The sequence below is a fragment of the Molossus molossus genome, unplaced genomic scaffold, assembly GCF_014108415.1.
Source record: "Molossus molossus isolate mMolMol1 unplaced genomic scaffold, mMolMol1.p scaffold_m16_p_9, whole genome shotgun sequence".
NCBI lineage: Eukaryota > Metazoa > Chordata > Mammalia > Chiroptera > Molossidae > Molossus > Molossus molossus.
The window spans coordinates 40,412,853-40,432,472 of record NW_023425403.1 but is presented as its reverse complement, the minus strand read 5'-3'; positions in this window follow the sequence as shown (position 1 = coordinate 40,432,472).

Genomic DNA, 19,620 nt, shown 5'->3' with positions numbered 1-19,620 from the left:
AAAAAGGAAACCAGAGATTTTTTTATGAACTAATTTCAGATGTAACATTTCATCACTTTTACTATCTTCTGTTTGTTAGAGATGGTTTACTAGTAGCAGAGTCTACACGAAAGAGTCATGGCTACACAAGGGTATGACTAACAGGAAATAGGAATCATGGTGGATTATATTTAGAGGTGATTTTACCACACCTGGTACACCCTTTTTTAAAATACAATGTCATATGAGTATATTTGTGGGACACTAGAAGACAAGACAATTATATGCTGTGCAGTCTGTGTGTGAACTGACCAATCACCAATAGATTTTTGATAAAAGTGATATGATTGATTTCTGATCTTGATATGATTTACTAAGTAGTGACGTTTGTGTGTATGAATATGCAGTTACTCACAATTAATTTACCCAGGTAACTATATTTTGAAATGTGTTGCTGACAACTGGTGCTATTTAACTAAACCATGGTAACTGAAATTCATTAAGTCAGAACCATGCAAAATAAGGATTGCCTGCACTTCAAAGGCAAAGTAATCAATTGGCATGTTACTCTCAGAAGAACAGACAGAGCAATGGAGAGAGAATACAGAGCCTAAGAACTGCCCAAAATAAAACAAATCAATAAGGCAAGAAGCATTTCTGTAGTGGATAGAGTAAGAAAACTGGTTCCCTTTATAAAGAAGCATACAACTGGATGCCTCCTATAGCAAAAAAGATGGAACCTACAAAGACTAAATTTATTTATTTAGTTAGTTTAATATGTTTGTATTTATTTATTTTTTTTGGAGAGAGAGGGAAGGAGAGAGAGGTAGAAACATCGATGTGAGACAGATACATTGAGCAGCTGCCTCCTGCATGCCCCCTACTGGGGATCAATCCTGCAACTAGGGCATGTGCCCTGACCCGGAATCGAACTGGGACCTCTCAGTCCATGTGACAATGCTCAATCCACCAGCCGGGCAAGACTGAATTTTTAAATATTCAAAGCAAAACTATATAATTAACAGTGTTAAATATAAAGAATATCTTTATAAATGTGAAGTGAGAGAGATAATTATTTTTTAATTCACTTTTGTTTTCCCTCATTGTTTTCAATTCACTAAATTACAGATTTGACCATGTGAAATGTGATCATGATTCTAAAATCAGATCTGTACAAAAGCTATCCTGAGAATCTCCCTCTGTCTCCCTGCTACTCCATTCCCTTCCCTTCTATCTTTCCCACATATTGTTCTTCGTGGACAGTAAAGAAAGTTTAAAGTATATCATAAACTAAGAGCATCTAGATAGAATATATGTGATTGACACCCATAAAGAATTTTTAGAAATAAATAAGAGAGCTTGGTGTGGCTCAGTGGTTGAGCGTCAACCCATGCACCAAGAAGTCACTGGCTCAATTCCCAGTCAGGGCACATGCCCAGGTTGTGGGCCCAGTCCCCAGTGGGGAGCATGCAGGAGGCGGCCAATCAATGTTCTCTCTCATTGATGTTCTCTCTCATCGATGTTTCTATCTCTCTCCCTCTCCCTTCTTCTCTCTCTAAAATTAATAAAGAGCCCTGGCTGGTTTGGCTTAATGGTTAGAACGTCAACCCGAAGACCAATGAGGCATGGGTTCAATTCTGGTCAAGGGCACGTACCTCAGTTGTAGTTTGTCCCTGGCCCTGGTTGGGGTCGTGTGGGAGGCAGCCACTTAATGTGTCCCTTTCACATTATGTTTCTCGCTCTCTCCCTCCCACTGTATTTGAACAAAAATGGAAAAATGTCCTCGGGTGAGGATAAAAATAAATTAAATTAATAAAGAAAAAACTTAAAAAAAAAAAGAAGTCAGTAAACTAGTAAAAAATTGGAATTTATCTGCAGATAAAATTTGAATACCTAATAACCATATAAAAGGGGGCTCAAAACCTCCATAACATTTAGTTTAATCACATAGCATGTCATCTCTACATATATATATATTTTTTTTTTATCCTTACTCGAGGACATTTTTCCATTTTTTGTTCAGATAGAGCGGGAGGGAGAGAGAGGAAGAGAGAGAGAGAGAAACATCGATGTGAAGGGACACATTGAGTGGCTGCCACCCGCACGACCAACCAGGGCCAGGGACAAACTGCAACCGAGTACGTGCCCTTAGCAGGAACCGAACCGGGGTCTCTCTGTACCGCAGGCCGACGCTCCAACCGCTGAACCAAACTGGTCAGGGCTCATCTCTACATATTTTTAAAAATTTTAAGTAAAATATTGATTTTTGGTGAGTATGTGGTATAACAAAAATACACATACAGTGTTTTTGTTGTGTAAATTTGTACACTGGAAAAAATTTTTCATCTCCCATCATCTACTAAAGCTGAAAATGTGCAATTCCTTTGTTATTAAGAATTAAAAACAAAATTCAGAATTGTGGTTACTTCTGAAGCTGGAGACAAGGAGGTAAATGATATTTTGAAGTTAAAAGAAACAGTCTGTTTCAAAAACCGGTTACTAGATACACCGGTGGTAATAATTGTGCAAAGCAGAATGATTTCCCAAAAAATGCCCACCCCCTAATCCCAGGAACCTGTGAAAAAGTTATGTAACGTGCTAATAGGGGCTTCTGAGGCGTAATTGAGGTTAAGGGCTTTCAAATAGGGAGATTATACTGTATTATCTCAATGAACCAAATCTAATAACATAAGCCCTTAAAAGCACAGCTTTCCTTTTTTTTTCAGCTTCAGGTACATTGATGCGGCAGGAGGGAACTCAAATGCGAGTGGGCCTCCACCTACCTTGGCAGGAGGGGCTGCGTGGGCAGTGTGAGAAGGGATGCAGACAGCCTCCAGGAGCAGAGAGACAGCCTTGGCTGGCAGCCTGCAAGGAAATGGAGACCTTTGCCCTGCATCTGCCAGGAACTACATTTGGCCACACAAGTCAAGGCGATTGGCAGCAAATTCATCCCCAGGGCCTCCAGGAAGGAACACAGTTCAGCCAACACCATAACTTTGACCTTGCGAGATTTTAAGCAGTGGAATCAACTGGGATATGCTGTAATAACACTTCTGACCTAAAGAACTAGGAGATAACACATGGGTGTCATTTTAAGCCATTAAATGTATGGTAATTTGTTAAGGCAATGAAAAACAAATACACCAGTATTTGTATATTACACATCTATTTAAGCGATTATTATATTGGGGTCACTGTTTTATGTAACAGAAAAATGATCAAGAAATTAATAAAATCCAAACTTGTAAAAGGTTAATTTTTCTTATATATTTTTGTGTCAGCTCAAAAATTAGAAATTTGCCTTGGCCAGTTTGGCTCAGATGTTGGAGCATCGGCCCGCAGATCGGAGGGTCCCGGGTTCGGCTCACACTAAGGGCATGTACCTTGGTTGCAATTAGTTCTGGGCCCCTGTTGGGGTCATGTGGGTGGCAGCCAGTTGATGTGTACATCTCACATCGATGTTTCTCTCTCTCTCTTCCTCCCTCTCTTCCTCCTACTCTTTCTGAACAAAATGCAAAAATGACCTCAGGTGAGGATAAAAAAAAAAATTAGAAATCCAATGTTCTATTATGGAAATTTGAAAATAATGTAATATATTAATATTAGTGATAAATCAAAATTTTTTTGCTCAAAGGAAATGTATAGCCTTATGGCTACCAGAATTAAAAATACTTTCTTTGCAGTATAGTGGCTAATTGAAGATAGTTTTGAATTCACAAGGCTGATAAATTAGTTTCAGGTTCTGGTCCACTTCATACTATTTTTGTACTATCTATACTTTTGTTTCAAAGGATAAAGTGAGTGTAACATTTCTCAGTCTAGTCCAGCCGGTGTGGCTCAGTGGTTGAGCGTCGACCCATGCACCAAGAAGTCGCTGGTTCGATTCCCACTCAGGGCACATGCCCAGGTTGTGGGCCCGATCCCCAGTGGGGGGCATGCAGGAGGCGGCCAATTGATGTTCTCTCTCATCGATGTTTCCATCTCTCTCTCCCTCTCACTTCCTCTCTCTCTAAAGTCAATAAAGGAAAAAAAAATTTTTTTTAATGTACTTTGACTCGAACAATGATAGTTATCCTTATTCACTAAATTTATTGGCAATATGTTTTCCTATTTTATATGGCTTTACTGTGTATACAATGAAACAGTTTAAGTCAGGGGTCGACACACAATGACCCATGAGTCAAATTTGCCTGGCTACCTATTTTGTAAGTAAAGTTTTATTGAAACACAAAAGCCATTCTTTTACTTATGGTGTATGGGTGTTTTCATGCTGCACTAGAGAGTTAGCAGTTGCAACAGAAACTACGTGGTCCATGAATCCTAAATTATTTGCTATTTGGCTCTTTACACAAAAGTTTGCCAAGCCCTAATATAAGGAAACACATAAATGATATTTTCATGGTATCTTCATGGTGTAAAATTCTACTAAAGACCAATTAGTGCTAATCAAGGCATGGGGCGGGGGTAGTGGGGTGGAGGCGTCAACGGGCCCTCTCTTTGCTCCTGGAGGCTGTCTGCATCTCTTCTTGTGCTGCCCCTGCAGCCCCTCCAGCACACGTAGGTGGAGACCCATTCATTTTTTTTCCGTGTCATCCTGCCACATTGATTTAACTCCAGCTGGAAAAAAAATTTCTCTGCTTTTAAGGGCATATGTCATCAGATTTAGGACCTGTTTCAATTACAAATAAGAATGGCTAGCTTTTCTGCATAAAATAAATTTTAAAGTAAAGTAATTAAAATTTAACAAATACGTTATGTTTATCCTTTAAGGTGGGAAAGAAAAAATCATTTTGTATCTTATTTTGTATCAATAAATTGTTCATGAATTGTTAGAATTTGAAATCATGAAATGATGATTCTTTGGAGTGGAAAAAGAAAGTGAAGGTTGAAACTGAACCCTATTCTAAGAGAAGTATAATTAGATAAAGTTAATGTTCCAAGCAAGATCTATATGTTCTATTTCTAATTTCCAATCTTCACAGAGCTTCTAAATCTTTTCTGACTCTTGGCATAGATTTAATCATCACTCTCCCTGAAAGTGATTTAAAATGAATTCATTATGTGACTTATTTATATAACAGTTGGGCAAAGGAAGCCTCCAAGACTTAGTATGTATAAGACTTCTAATATGTATAATTAAAACTTTATGTACATTGTTTCCAAGGGTCATCAGCATTTGGAGAAACAGATTTAAATAAAATATGAATTATTATGCCCTATGAGTTGCAATGTCTTTTCTCTTCTAAAGGTTAATTAATATATAGAATGATTGATTTTTCTTTCCTAAACAGGAACACTAAACTGTAGTCTGGTCTCTATACATTCACTCCCTGAAATAGTTCCTCCACTAGAAAGGCAGATAAGGAGGGCGTAGCCATAGGTAACCAGGGGTCCTGTCATGGGGGTAATCAAAACAGTGATTCTGAAAGTTTGTAATGAACACAAATGGCTTGATGGGAGAAAAGGGAGATTAGAATATTTTACTGTGGAAAAGGTGAAAAGTAGAATTAATTTTTTTCCCTTTTTCTTAAAATTGTGACTCAGTGTTCTATACTTGCAGGAGGTTAAACAAGAGTATTTTTATATTTAGCAGCAAAGTGTCTTTGCACACACAAAAAAAACATATTTATTATTTTTTTAAATATGTTTGCATTGAGTTTTAAATTTTTAGAGAGAGAGAGAGAAACATTGATTGGCTGCCTCCTGCACGCCCATAACCCAGGCATATGCCCTGACTGGGAATTGAGTTGGGACATCTCAGTCCATGGGAGGAAGCTCAATCCACTGAGCCACACTGGCTGGGCCAAAATATATATATATATATATATATATATATATATATATATATTAAAAAGGGGGTAAACACAGGAGGAAAGAACCAATAAGATTCTATTAATTATTCAGTCTGCAGTAAACACTTATCAAGATGTGGGTACTGCCTTTCTTGGAACGAGTGATCTGGAACCATTTGTAGCGCAGCCTGGTAACCTGAGTTGTGTCATCTGACGCAAACAAGCTGCATGCTCTCACAGCAGCTTAGCCACAGGAACTTAGCATCACCAAGCAGAAGACCTGGAATCAGCCCTAGTTGAGACGTGTGTTCATTGCTGGAGAAGTATTATAACAACTTTCTGGAACAGGACAGTTGAATTGAAAATTGTGCCTATATACCTGAGATAACTGGATCAAATAGAACAGCGAAATTGCTCTGAATCTAAATGTCTTCATCTGAAAAACGGGGAAACATTTTTTTTTTAAAATAATTTCAAGAAGGTATTGTGAGGATTAAATTACAATGTTTAAATTGCCAAGCTGCTATATGCTCCTGTACTATTTAGCAGTTTCTAACTAGACATTGTCTTTGAGACTTATATTTTGTTGTTTTTCCTTAATGCTACTAGAACAGTTTCATCTGCTATTTCCAAATAAAGTCAAATTCTAGTAACGCGGGGAAAAAAAGTAATGGTGATTTCACCACAATCCATTTAATATTCCATCAACAACTACTTCTTCAGGGCTTTGACTCAAATGTTGGGGGCAATAAAGTTATCTTACATACTTTATTATTATCATCATTCTTAGATAATGTCAATGCCTGTTTTCCCTGACCTAGTCTTTATTTGACTCTCATAATACAATTAAACCCAATGCCAATTTAGGGAAAAATATAAATTCGCTTTTATGTGCCTTTAACCTATGACAGAAGGTTTATGACTATGTTAGAGACACATTTATTGGCTACGTCTCTCAATAATTTTGTAAATGTTGCTCTTTATATAAACAGTCTATGGTCTGTGAAAACTATGTTTTTATTAAAAATTGTCTTTACAATTGAGGAAAATATACTCTTCATCTTAATGCTTGATGAGATATTTTTTAAAAGAAGTAAAAAATCTTATTTTTTAATATTCATGCACCTAATATTTTTTAATGATTTGGTTATAATTCTAAAGTTAATTATTTATTGTTGATTTATTTTACATTTTAATTTTTAGTAGCAACTGTCAAATGGTGGTAGGGTTGTAAAGCCATCATCTCTTTTTTGTTTGTTTTTTAAATCTGTGTGATACCAAAATAATTGGGAGTTTTCCTTCATAATATGAAAAAGTCATATTATCTCTTTTTGTGAGGGCAATTAAATTATGCTCTAGTATGGTTTAATACTAAGTTCATTTTTATCTTAGTATTTCATTCATGTGTAATTCTCTTTAAATAATTCATACAACATAAAATAATTAAAATATTCAATAATTTTATAAAAATAATACTTGTATAAAGTATAGAAATTTAAAATAACATCACTGTCCAACTACAGAATCCTGAATTTTTAAACTCTTTACCAACATGCTATGTTAGGTAATAGAATCCAAATATAGAAATTAAATTTAGAATTGAAGATTGAAATGGCAATCTGCCTCAGGATAACATTCTGCTTGAAAATAAATTACACATTTCATGGCTATTTGGCCACTGAATCACTTACCCATTCATTCTACAAATATTCCTTGTGAAGCATTGTTTGCAAGGCACACGTGAAATCAATGGGAACAGTGTGCACAAGGTAGAATGCAATGACTCTTGAATTCAAGGAGGTGATTCCTGAAAGGGTTAAGAAAACCTGACAATGTATTAATGAACAAGATAATTTCAGAGAGCGAAACACGCTATAACAAAAGTGAGTAAGATGAAGTGACTACAGAGATGGAAAATACCTCAGATATTATTGTCAGGAAATGTCTCCATTAAAACAAAAATGTTCTCCTTGCTAAATCCTGAAGACAAAAAACAGGTTCATATGGTGCCAGTATAAACCAGGAAAAGGGTAAAGCAAGTTCATGTGAAGATGCACATGCTAAAGGTAGAGAAGACAGTCCCTGAAGGCTGAGGGGACTGAGCAAGGTCAAGATGGATGGAAAGAACCTCAAAGGGAGAAGCAGGGTTCTGCATGGCCACACTATCGAGAAAAAGGGTGTGACTCTTATTACGAGATGAATTAGATATCAAATAGGAGGCCCTGGATAGCTTGAAGAACAGAAGTGACATTATGTGGTTTATATACACATAATGCATAAATGCTGTGTGCATACAGACTGGTCCATTGGAAAAACAGATGACAGGAGGCAGAGAGATCGGTTGTGAAGCTGTTGTAGCATCGTGATTAACTATGGGTACTATTAGGCGTTGTTCTTTAAGCTGAAAGAAAATACTTTTAAGTATTAATTAAGAATAAAAATGTTTAGTAAGATTATACTTGGTCAAAGAAAGCGCCTGGCATTGATACCTCCACTCCGTCATTTTTGTAGGAATCTAATGGGGTGTGGTGGGGTTTTTTTGTTGTTGTTGTTTGTTTGTTTGTTTTGGTCTTTTTTCTTTCTTTCTTTTTTAAATTTTTTTTCCCCCTTTATTGATTTTAGAGAGAGAGGAAAGGAGAGGGAGAGAGAGATAGAAACATTGATGAGAGAGAACATCGATTGGCCGCCTCCTGCATGCCCCCTACTGGGGATTTGGCCTACAACCTGGGCTTGTGTCCTGACTGGGAATCAAACTGTATATCTCTTAGTGTATGGGTCGACGCTCAGCCACTGAGCCACACAGGCCAGACTGTTTTGGGTTTTTTTTAAATGGTTTTGGGGTGATATTCATGAAGAGCAGTGAGTTCTTATAACTGTGCCACAAACAAAAGGACATCCTGTTGGAGAAGGAGATTTCTTCCCTGGGCCCTCTGCTGGGAAACAGAATCAAGTGTCAAACACGCCTTTTTAATCACGTGCTGTAGTACTATAGACGTAGGGCAGTACTGTATCATACCTCTGTGAATGTAAAATACCTTGAACCTGCTTTATGACTCGAAGTAGTGACCGTGCTTTATCAGAGCTATTTTTAATGATGTTATTCCAGGATGTTTTCTTTCCAGAGGATGATGAAGCTAATAAAAAAAATTTTTAAAAATAGTGCCAGGTATCACAACAGTAACAGAACTTTGCTGTTTTCTGGGGATTTGTTTTGTACCTTTTTTTTCTTTCTTTCTTTCTTTTTTTTTTTTTCATATGGAATATCAGACATATTTTTTTTATTAATTTATTTTTGTTACAGATGTTTCTCCTTTTTTTCCCCGTTGACACCCTATTCCCCATCCCCACCACCCCATCCCCAGCTTTGTTGTCCATATCCATCGGTTATGTGTACATGCATGTAAGTTCTGTGGTTTATCTCTTCCCCTCCACCCCCCTCTTCTGAGGGTTGTCAGTCTGTACCCTACTTCCATGTCTCTGGGTCTTCCCTGTTCCTCAGACTGTTATGTTCATTATATTCCACAAATAAGTGAGATCATGTGATTTTTGTCTTTCTCTCCTTGTTTCATTTAGGATAATACTTTCCAGGTCCCTCCATGTTGTCTCAAAGGATAAGAGATCTTTCTTTTTTATAGCTGCATAATACTCCATTGTCTGTATGTAACACTGCTTTTTGATCCATTGGTCTACTGATGGACACTCGGGCTGTTTCCAGACCTTAGCTATTGTAAATAGTGCTGCTATGAACATGGGGGTACATATATTCTTTCTGATTGGTGTTTCAGGCTTCTTAGGGTATATTCCTAGAAGTGGGATCACTAGGTCAAATGGCAATGTAATTTTTAATTTTTTGAGGTAACGCCATAGTGTTTTCCATAGTGGCTGCACCAGTCTGCATTCCCACCAGCAGTGTACTAGAGTCCCCTTTCCTCCACACCCTTGCCAACACTTGTTTGACGTACCTTTCTCTTTTTTTTTTATGGAGTGTGCTGGATGTCTCTAATTTTGTTCAGATGACCGTGGAACCTGGAAAAGCTGTTGCTGCTACTGATGCATAACAGGCTGTGACTGGCCTTTTTATATGTACATATACATATACATAAATATACATATAATTTAAATTTCTGGAAACTTTAGCTATGCTATCAACTTTGGAAAAACTACTCCAGTTGTACCGTGTTGGGTTGGCATTGTACAGAAATTAACAGCCATATTGGTCTAGAAACGTTCAACATCCATTTGTACAGGGGTAACACACTGTATTAAATATGTAAGGTCTTCTTCTACATGGGTTTGAGTACAGAAACTAATAAAATATTCTCTAAATAAAAAAAAATAAAGCCTTGGCCGGTTTGGCTCAGCGGTTGGAGCATCGGCCTGCAGGGTTCAGTTCCCGCTAGGGGCACATACCAAAAAAATAAATAAATAAAAATAAATAAATAAATAAAAATTTTTAAAAAAGAAACTGCTAAGCCTTGAGAATACAAAAATAAACTAGGTATACTCTCTACAGTAGAGAGAAGGCCTCAGACGTTACAAAATCGGTGGGTACACAGAAGTGTGCACCAAGGCCTAACGCGTGCGACACAGGAAGCAGGTCTGGAGCTGGCTGTGTCGGGTGCATTTCCCGACGAGCTCTCGCCTGGGCCAGCTCAGTGCTGAGTCTAGTTAATGAGTAGCATGTCACTAAAAGCCATCGGTCACGGCCCACATATTAGGGGAGGTACTACCGACTAACTGAATGAAGAAGGTAAGGCTTTCCCCAAATATCATTAACTTGTTCAGTTACATAAAACTTTCAGATACTCCTCTGGAGAAAAATCGTCTTTCCCATGAGAGTATACATTCAGAGATGAATTTACCATGAAGCTAATAAAGTTAAAGATTCACAGATCCTCATTGACTAGGTCCCTTAAAAGGGTTTTAGCAACGTATTCACTTTGCTTTTTATAATACTTGTGTAAAATTTGTAAAATTAAGAGTTTGTTTTACTCTGCCCCTGCTCCTCCATCAGACTTAGTCTGGAGTTCATTAACATAAGTGTATACACATGTATTTTTGTTACAAATACACAGTGAAGGAGAGTAGGGAGTACATTTAATTCAATTTTCCTGAGATATATTCAAACAGTTACGGTACTGTCCACACATAATTATTATCAGACCCTTGGTTTGGAAATGGCTTCTAGGAATCAGGATAAATTAGTTCCAGTTATATTTATTCATGAACTTTCTAGTTCATTCAACAATTATTTATTCAGTATCTATCATGGGTCAGAAAATGTGCTAGGAAGTAGGAATATAATAATGAATGAAAGAGATATAATCCCACATTGACATTTCTTACTTTACTTTTTATAACAGTATCTGTACTCACTCTGCTATAAATGTATGAAACTTTCTTCCCATTCTCATTCTAGTGGCATTGCGACAACTTTCCAGGCATCATGGCCTCGCTATAGGCACGGATCAGGTGCTCACTGTTTGAATGTAGTCTATAGGCAGCAATGGAAGTATGTACATATGAAGAATAAAAGATCTTTCAGCCCAGCCGGTGTGGCTCAGTGGATTGAGCATCCTCCCATGGTGGAGAGGTCCTGGTTCCGTTCTCCGTCAGGGCACATGCCCGGGTTGCTGGCTCGATCCCCAGTAGGGGGCGTGCAGGAGGCAGCTGATTGATGTTTCTCTCTAACATTGATGTTTCTATCTCTCTCTTCCTTCCTCTCTTTCTCTCTCTAAAAAAAATCAATGAAAACATTTTAAAAAGATCTTTCAAAAAAATATCTTTACATTACATCTATAGAAAATACTTCAAATTATTTTCATAGAGGTGATCAAGCGTTTTCACACAATATATAGGGTAAAATGTTACAGAGGTGTGAGGGAGTAAATTATAAAGAGTATAATAACATTTTCTCTAGATTTTGTGATATCAGTGGTAATTTCCAGTTTTATTAACTCTGTAGTTTATTGTAATTTTTCCTCATTCTAAATAAATATCAATGTGCATATCAAATATTATTCATAATATGTATCCTTTATTTTACATTGCATAAGCTTCAAGGCCCACAAAACCTGGATCTACTAATGGCTATATTAATGTAGGATTTCATTATTTAAATAGCATTTTACATAAGTTTCTCAACTCTTGCTCTTTCAAATGCATATTGTGCACCTGCATTTTGCATCTGTGTATAAAATTAAGGTTCAGATATTTAAAGACATTTATCCCCCAGGGTCATTTAAGGGAATTGATTCCCTTTCCACTCTAAGTCCAGCACTATCCCACATACAAACATTTCCCCTATTCATACTATGAAAAAAGGCAAAACCAGTTTCCTAAATTTTGCAGAGCTGGGGTATTTATTGTTTCAAACACATTCTTATATAATGATGAAATGATTTTATACCTTATTACCTTAACTTTCCAACATATTTTGGACAGAGTGCATAATGGACTTATTAGACCATGTTTAATGACTTGCCTAATGTCATGGATGTGCTTAATTTTAACTAGAATCTGAGTGTACTTAAAGATCAAAAACTCATCTAGAATTCTTTCACAAGCTAATCATAAGCTCCTTGAGAAGCAAAAGAACAATGTACCCAAAGAATTTTCAAGCATTTGCCAGTATGCAATTAGAATTTACCAACAAAACTGCAGTGAGTTATTTTTATAATAATTTGACACTGTATCTTTGTATTTCTAAAGTAAGATTTTAATGTTTTAATCACAGAGGGTGGGAGTGAGGATTAAGCTAGTGAACTGGAAAATCAGAAAACTCATTGTACATTCAACAATATTTCCTAGACAAGATTTTATGAGCAACTTGTTCTCGTAAAATCCAAAGTAAAATGACAACATACATGAGAAAAATATTAAACATTCAATAGCTCAAAAGGTTGAAAGACAGCAGTGTTAGTGTAGTGACTGATACAATAAGGTAAATTTAAAATAGGTTATTTTAAATATTGAGACTATATGTTTTTAAAATACGAAAACTGTAACATAAAATGTCTTAACTACACAAACACTAAGGAAATGCTATTCAATGATATGCAAATGCTAGAGGAAAAAATGATATTTAAGAATGTACACCTGGAGGTGCACGGTTAAAAAACATATTGTTAATAATTATCACTCAGTTCTTATACTAAAACACACTTAAGTAAATTTGTACCTTGTTTCTCTCTTACTAAATTCACTTGTATCAAACACCAGTGCACTCACCATGCAGCTTAAGACAAAGGAAATTGACCAATTTTAATCCTCCCCCCAACTCCCTACGAAGGGAGGAACCACTGTCCTGGATTTTCTCAGAAACTTATTTGCTAATGTTTTCACTTTCAATTTAACAGCAAAGTTTTTATTGAACAGAAATCAAACTCAGATGTATAAATATATAAAACAAGTCGGATACGGACGGCTTCAGATGCCCGTCAGCCAATTCTCCGCTCTGCCCCCTAACGGTGAGGCAAGGCACCGCGTGACTACGAAGGTATTTCCGGAATCAAAAGAACAGTAACTCGTCTTATTTGCATACCCACAGTGCCCTGCATCAAATCCAAGTTTTCAAAGAAAAAACTTAAAATTTATTCATTTATATTTCTAAAGATTAGGTTTCCATGTAAGGAATAACCTGGATATTTTTACTAGGCACTAAATCTTGTCACTAAGCAGCCACCATCAGTGTAATAAACGTCACTTTTATTCGACATTTGCCTGACAAAGGGGGCTCACCATCTTCTCTCTCTCTCCCATTTTTTTTTGGGAGGCAACCAAATTTTTGGTGGCCTTGTTTCGGCAAGGCTGATATATTAAGTTCGGAAAAGCAGAGCTAAGTGTGTTTAGTTGTCAGTTATTCTGGTGATTCACTGTTATTCAATAATCACCCTAAATGTTACATATTTTCACTAATTTTTTTCGGAAAACCTATTACCTGTAAAAGTCCGTGTGGGAAAATGGTGTGTGCCAGCAGCAGGTTCCTTGACAAGGTCTACACTTAGTATAAAACTCAGCACTAGGCTACCTGTGTTCGAGATACTTGCGGGGTTGTGTACCTAAATCTCAAAGTAGTGAAGACCAACTTCGGTTGTCTGTGCTCAGGCTGGTTGCAGTTTGTGTAAGTAAATCTGCAACTGGTAAAAATTGACTTCGCGTATCGGTGCAAGCAACGTGCAGTTTCTGGAAGTAGATCTACAACTGGTATGGTCAAGACTGGCTCTGTGTATCCGTGTTGAAGCTGGTTGCAGTTTATCCAAGTAAATCTGCAGCTGCTGAGGATTGGCTTTTCTAGTAGCCCTGGTTAAAAGCAGGCTGCAGCTCGCTTCTTGAAGTAGATCTGCAATTAGTGAAAACTATCATCGGATAGCCATGTGCGAAATTGTTCTAAGAAATATACAGTTAAGAATACTTTACTCCCTTGGCTTCGTTTTATTTAAGATTTCTTTATTGTTGAAAGTATTACGCATGCCCCCCCCCCCTTTTTTTTTCACAGAGACTCCATCCTTCCTACCCTCTCCTACTTTCCCCAACCTAATGTCTGTGTCAATTGGTTGTGCACATATACATATAAATTCTTCGGTTTGCCCCCCCTCCTACTCCCATTCTCCCTTGGTTTTGTAGCTTTGAAGATTCCCACGTGTTGCTACCAATACTTTGTAGTAGTTTCGATTTCAAGTAGAAACATGGACTCTTAAAGTTTTAGGAAGCCAATTAATTTTTTTTTCAATTTTTATTTATTTTTGTTACAGATGTTTCTCCTTTTTCCCTCCTAGACACTCCCCCCCTCCCCCCCCCCCCAGTGTTATCCATGTCCATTGGCTACACATACATGCATAAAAGTTCTTTGGTCAATTAAGCAAAAAGGGAGGATAAAAAGAAAAAGAAAAGAAATTGACCAAAGAATTAATGTAAAGAAACAAAAATTGGGTTCACCTACCGCCGTCTGAAAACAAAACTGAGAACCAATTCAATAAAAGAACGGTTAAGTAAAATTTGTAAAACCTTGAAAGAACCACCTCAATATCTTCTGCTCAAAAATGTTCTTCCTTACGACCCAATTTAAAAATTCTTTCCACCCTTTTTCTACGTTGTGTATTCTTGATACCGCTGCTGTGTAGTAGTTCTGTCCTGCTGCTCAGCACTGTGTCTCAGGATGAATCCCATTTCAGCTGGCATCTGGCAGCATTTGGTCGATGAGAGGACGGTGTGAGGAGTTGGGGGTATGAAGAAGGGAAGAGCACACAGATTTCTTTCCTCCCTCTTTACCTTTGGTTGCATATCAGCAGTAGCTGTGTAAGTTATGTGCTTGTTGAGTCCTCTATACCAAAATACTATGGCCAAAGAACTTAGATGCATATATACATAACCCATCGACACAGACAATAGTGAAGGCCTGGAGGGATGGAGGGGGTCAATGGGGGACATCTGCAATACTTTCAACAATATAATATATACGGATACATTTTTTAAAATATCATATATTGGATGGCTTAAACTGTTACGGGAAAGACTTGGACAGAACACCGGAGGAAGCGAAAGTTTCCTTTATTTACACATGAGGACCAGAGGAGGCAGTCTCCAAATTCTGGGCCCGGAGCTGCAGGGAGCGCCTAGCTTTATAGCGGGCTGGGCGGACATTTTTTAGATGCAAGAGCCATAAGCAATTTACAGAAGCAGGAAGCAAAAGGTCTGGTTATCTCTAGAAGACAAAAGGGTCTAGGTATCTAGGCAAAGGGTCTAGTTATCTCCTGGGAACTTGCTTTTTCTAAAATGGCAGTTTACTTCTTCTATCATTCCCCTCCTTTTGATGCTATTCGCTGCTATTGCTGCCTATTGCATCATGATACAGATCAGACTTTTGTAGGAGGTGATATCTGTAATGATATTGTTTGAGGGCCAACATATTGGCCGTGGCCCACCTGGTTACAGTGGACTCTAAAGTTTGGACTATGGTCCGTATGATTGACATCTTTGACTTTGGTATCCAATGGTCCCTCCCAACTTCCCCGTCATGTATAATTTATTGTCCCAGAAACATGTGGGGAACCCAGTCTGACAGCGTAGGCATTCCACGGGCATAGCAGTGGCATATGTGAAGGATGATGCTGGGAATCTATAGCTTGCTACTTACTCCTCCTGCAAGTGGTATCCTTTCTGCAGGCTTGCTACACTGACATACAGGGGCTTGAATTGGGGCAGGTTCTGCTAAGCAAAGGATACTAAGTATCCAAAAGTACAGACAAGCCCAACATATGTTCCCCGAAGAGCCAGTCGCTCCCAGGTGTTCCATTCTGTTGGGCTACAGTCATCAGTCCAATTCCTAAGATTATAGCAAAACTTCCCACTGCAGTCAGGTACCATCCTGGGCAATTGTCCATTCCTCTGAGCCTCCGTCAATGCCTGGTTTCCTTTTCAGCTTCAGGGTCGGCAACTGTGGTGGCTGGTCCTCTGGGTCCCCCTCTGTCCTCCTGGAGTCCACTGGGTCCATTGCTCTCTTGGCTCGGCTATGATAGATCCAGGGGGGGATTCCTGCAACCTTCAGTGTGGTAGGGGTTGTTAGTATGGCAAGGTGGGGCCTGGTCCATGTGGGCTGGAGGGGTTCCTTTATCCAGTCTTTAATCCATACATAGTCCCCTGGTTTATGTGAGTGGACTGGACCCCTCGTGGTAAGGGTCCTTGGCCTAATCTGGCCTGATGTATCTGGCTAGGTGTTTCCCTAGCTTCTGGAGGTACTTAGTCTGCCCTGCCTCCCCTATAATCCGAAGCTCTCCTCTAGGTAGGGGTAGTACGGCTGGCGGCCTCCCATAAACTAACTCAAATGGTGTATACCTTGTGGCGTTAGGGAGGTTTCGTACCCTGAATAATGCTAAGGGTAACAGGTCTGGCCAGGGCAGGTCGGTCTCCTGATGGAACTTTGCAAGAGTTTCTTTTAGAGTCCGGTTCATGCGATCTACCTTTCCTGAGCTCTGAGGGCGATAGGCAGTGTGTAGCTTCCAAGTAATTTTTATTTGTGCTGCTAGTTCCTGGAGCACTTTAGCAACAAACGCTGGACCGTTGTTGCTGCCAATGGTCATAGGCAACCCAAAGGGGGGTAATTCCCCTGAGGAGGGTCTTGACCACCTCTCTGCTTTTTTCTGTCCTGGTAGGGAATGCTTCTACCCATCCAGAGAAAGTACAGTCTAATACGAGTAATATCTGTATCCCCAGCTTGGCCTGATCTCAGTAAAATCAATCTGCAAGTCCTTAAAAGGCTGTTGCCCCCTGTGTTGTATTCCGGGAAGCCTTTTCAGGTGACCTGCTGCATTGTTCCTGGCACAGGCCAGGCATTGAGCCGCAGCTGCTGTACATAATCTAGACATGTTGGGGAAATAGTAATACCTCCTGAGTAAGGCCTCTAGCGATGTTGTCCCTAGGTGTGTGAGGGCCTGGCATTGCCTGACGAGATTGCTGGCCTGGCCTGGGGGTATGTAGAGCCGTTCGTCCGGCAGTTTCCATGTGCCGGTGGGCGTTCGGAGGCAGTTCTCTTGTGTGGCCCATTTCTGTTCCTCCGGGGAGTAGTCTGGCTGATTGAGGTTCCGTTCTAATAGGGTACCTTCCATGGCTGGGGTATTTGAGCCCCCTTTTCTATAGCTGCTGCTTTTGCTGCCTGATCTGCCCTTCTGTTCCCTGGGCTACTTCTGTCTCTTCCTTCTGGTGCCCCTGCAATGCATTACTGCTGCTCCCCGAGGGGCCCAGACTGCTTCTAGCAGCCCAAGTATTTCTGCCTTGTTTTTAATTTCCCCTTGGCTGTTAAGAGTCCTCTCTCTCGGTAGATTGCCCCATGGATATGTATGGTGGCGAAGGCATACCGAGAGTGTGTAAATATTGACCCTTTTTCCTTCTGCTATTTCAAGCACCCTGATTAATGCGCAGAGTTCTGCCCTTTGGGCAGACCAGCCGGCCAGCAGGGGCTTTGCTTCAGTTATTTTCTCATTGTCCACAACAGCGTATCCTGCCATTCGCTTCCCCTCAGTCATGTACCTGCCCCCATCGGTGTTGAGCATTAAGTCTGGCTTGTCCAGGGGCTGGTCCCGCAGGCCCGGTCGGCTGGCGTGCGCCTCTGCAGCTGTCTCGAGGCAGTTGTGGTCTGGTTCTCCCAGCTCACAGGGAGGAACGTAGCCGGGTTTATTCGCCGGACAGTGCTGACTTTCACTCGGGGATTCTCATGGAGCAGTCCCTGGTACTGTGTCAGTCTCGGGTTGGAGAGCCATTTGTGTCCCTGTCCAGCCAGAGGCCAGATACTGCGTGGGGAACAAATATGCTGATCTCTTGCCCAAGCGTTAGTTTGTCTGCCTCCTGGAAGAGACTGACAGCTGCAGCTATGGCCCTCGGGCAGGGCGGCCAGCCTGCTGCCACACTGTCCAGTTGCTTAGGTAGACAGACAGGTGCACAACACAGACAGGTACACAACCAGCCTTTGCCATGTTCCCATTGTTTGCATAAGGACCCCTAATGCTATTGTCTCCTTTTCGTGCGTGTAGAGGTTGAAAGGCCGACTGGGGTCTGGCAGCCCTAGGGCCGGCGTGCACCCAAGATGATCTTTTATAGCCTGGAAGCTTCTCCTGTTCAGCTTCCCATTAGAGGGGGGCTGTGTCTGGACCTTTTAGCACTTGGTAAAGTGGTTTGGCCAATGCTGTGTACTCCGGTATCCAGATTTGGCAGAATCCGGCTGCCCCTAGGAACTCTCGAAGTTCCCTCTGTGTGACTGGGGTTGGTAGGGCCATCATGACCTACTTCCTTTCCTGGCCCAGGACGCGTTTCCCTTGGGAAATGAGGAATCCCAGATATTGTACCTGGGCCTGGCATGTCTGTGCTTTCTCCCATGCGGCCCGGTACCTGCCTCTGTTGGCAGTTCACGGAGCTGCAGGTGCCCTCCCAGCACCGGTCCAATGTGGGGCGGCTAGTAGGAGGTCATCTACATATTGCAGCAGCACTAGGTTCGTTTCTGTATCAGTAAACAGTTCTAAATCTCTGGCCAGGTCCTCTCCAAAAAGAGTGGGTACATTTTTAAGTCCTTGTGGCAATTTGGTCCAGGTCAGTTGGGTCTTTGCCGCAGTGTGGGGTCTTCCCATTCGAAAGCAAAGAGTGTTGGGCTCACCTTCGCAAGTTGGAGGCAGAAAAAGGCATCCTTCACGTCCAAACAGGTGAACCAGGCTACCTCTGGCAGGAGCTGGCTGAGGAGCGTGTATGGGTTGGGTACCATGGGGTGCAGTGCAATTGTTGCCCCGTTCACTGCTCGCAGATCCTGTACTGGCCTCTACCCACTCCCATCGGCTGCTTCGCTGGCAGCAAGGGCGTGTTCCAGGGGGACTTCCCGCAGAGGCTCTGGATGACCTCTGTGATGCCTCGCCTGGCCTTCCTGGGGGTGGGGCACTGGCAGATCTGTTTTGGTCCGGCTCCCAGCTTCAATTCTATAATTATAGGTGGATGGTTCCCTGCCAATCTTGGCAGGTTGTCTTCTGCCCAGACCTTTGGGTGTCTCTTTCGAAGGTCAATCCCCCTTCCCTCTGTGGGCTCCCGTTGGCCTTCCTCCGCTTCCTTATATAGTCGACTTTCTTCTCCCCGAGGAACTAAGACTGCTATGAGGTGTGGGGCGCCAACTTGTAAGTGAGCCTCTCCCGATGGGCAAAAGGAGCTCCTAGTATAGAAAGCAGGTCGGGTCCCAGGAGCAGAACCAGACACTCCGGCATGTACGGGGATTCATGACTTACCTGGTGGCCCCCGAGTTCTACGGTTCGGGCTTGACAACACTGTCTGGGGCCCCCTAGGCTGTCAGTGGAACCAAGGACAGAGATCTCCCGCCCTG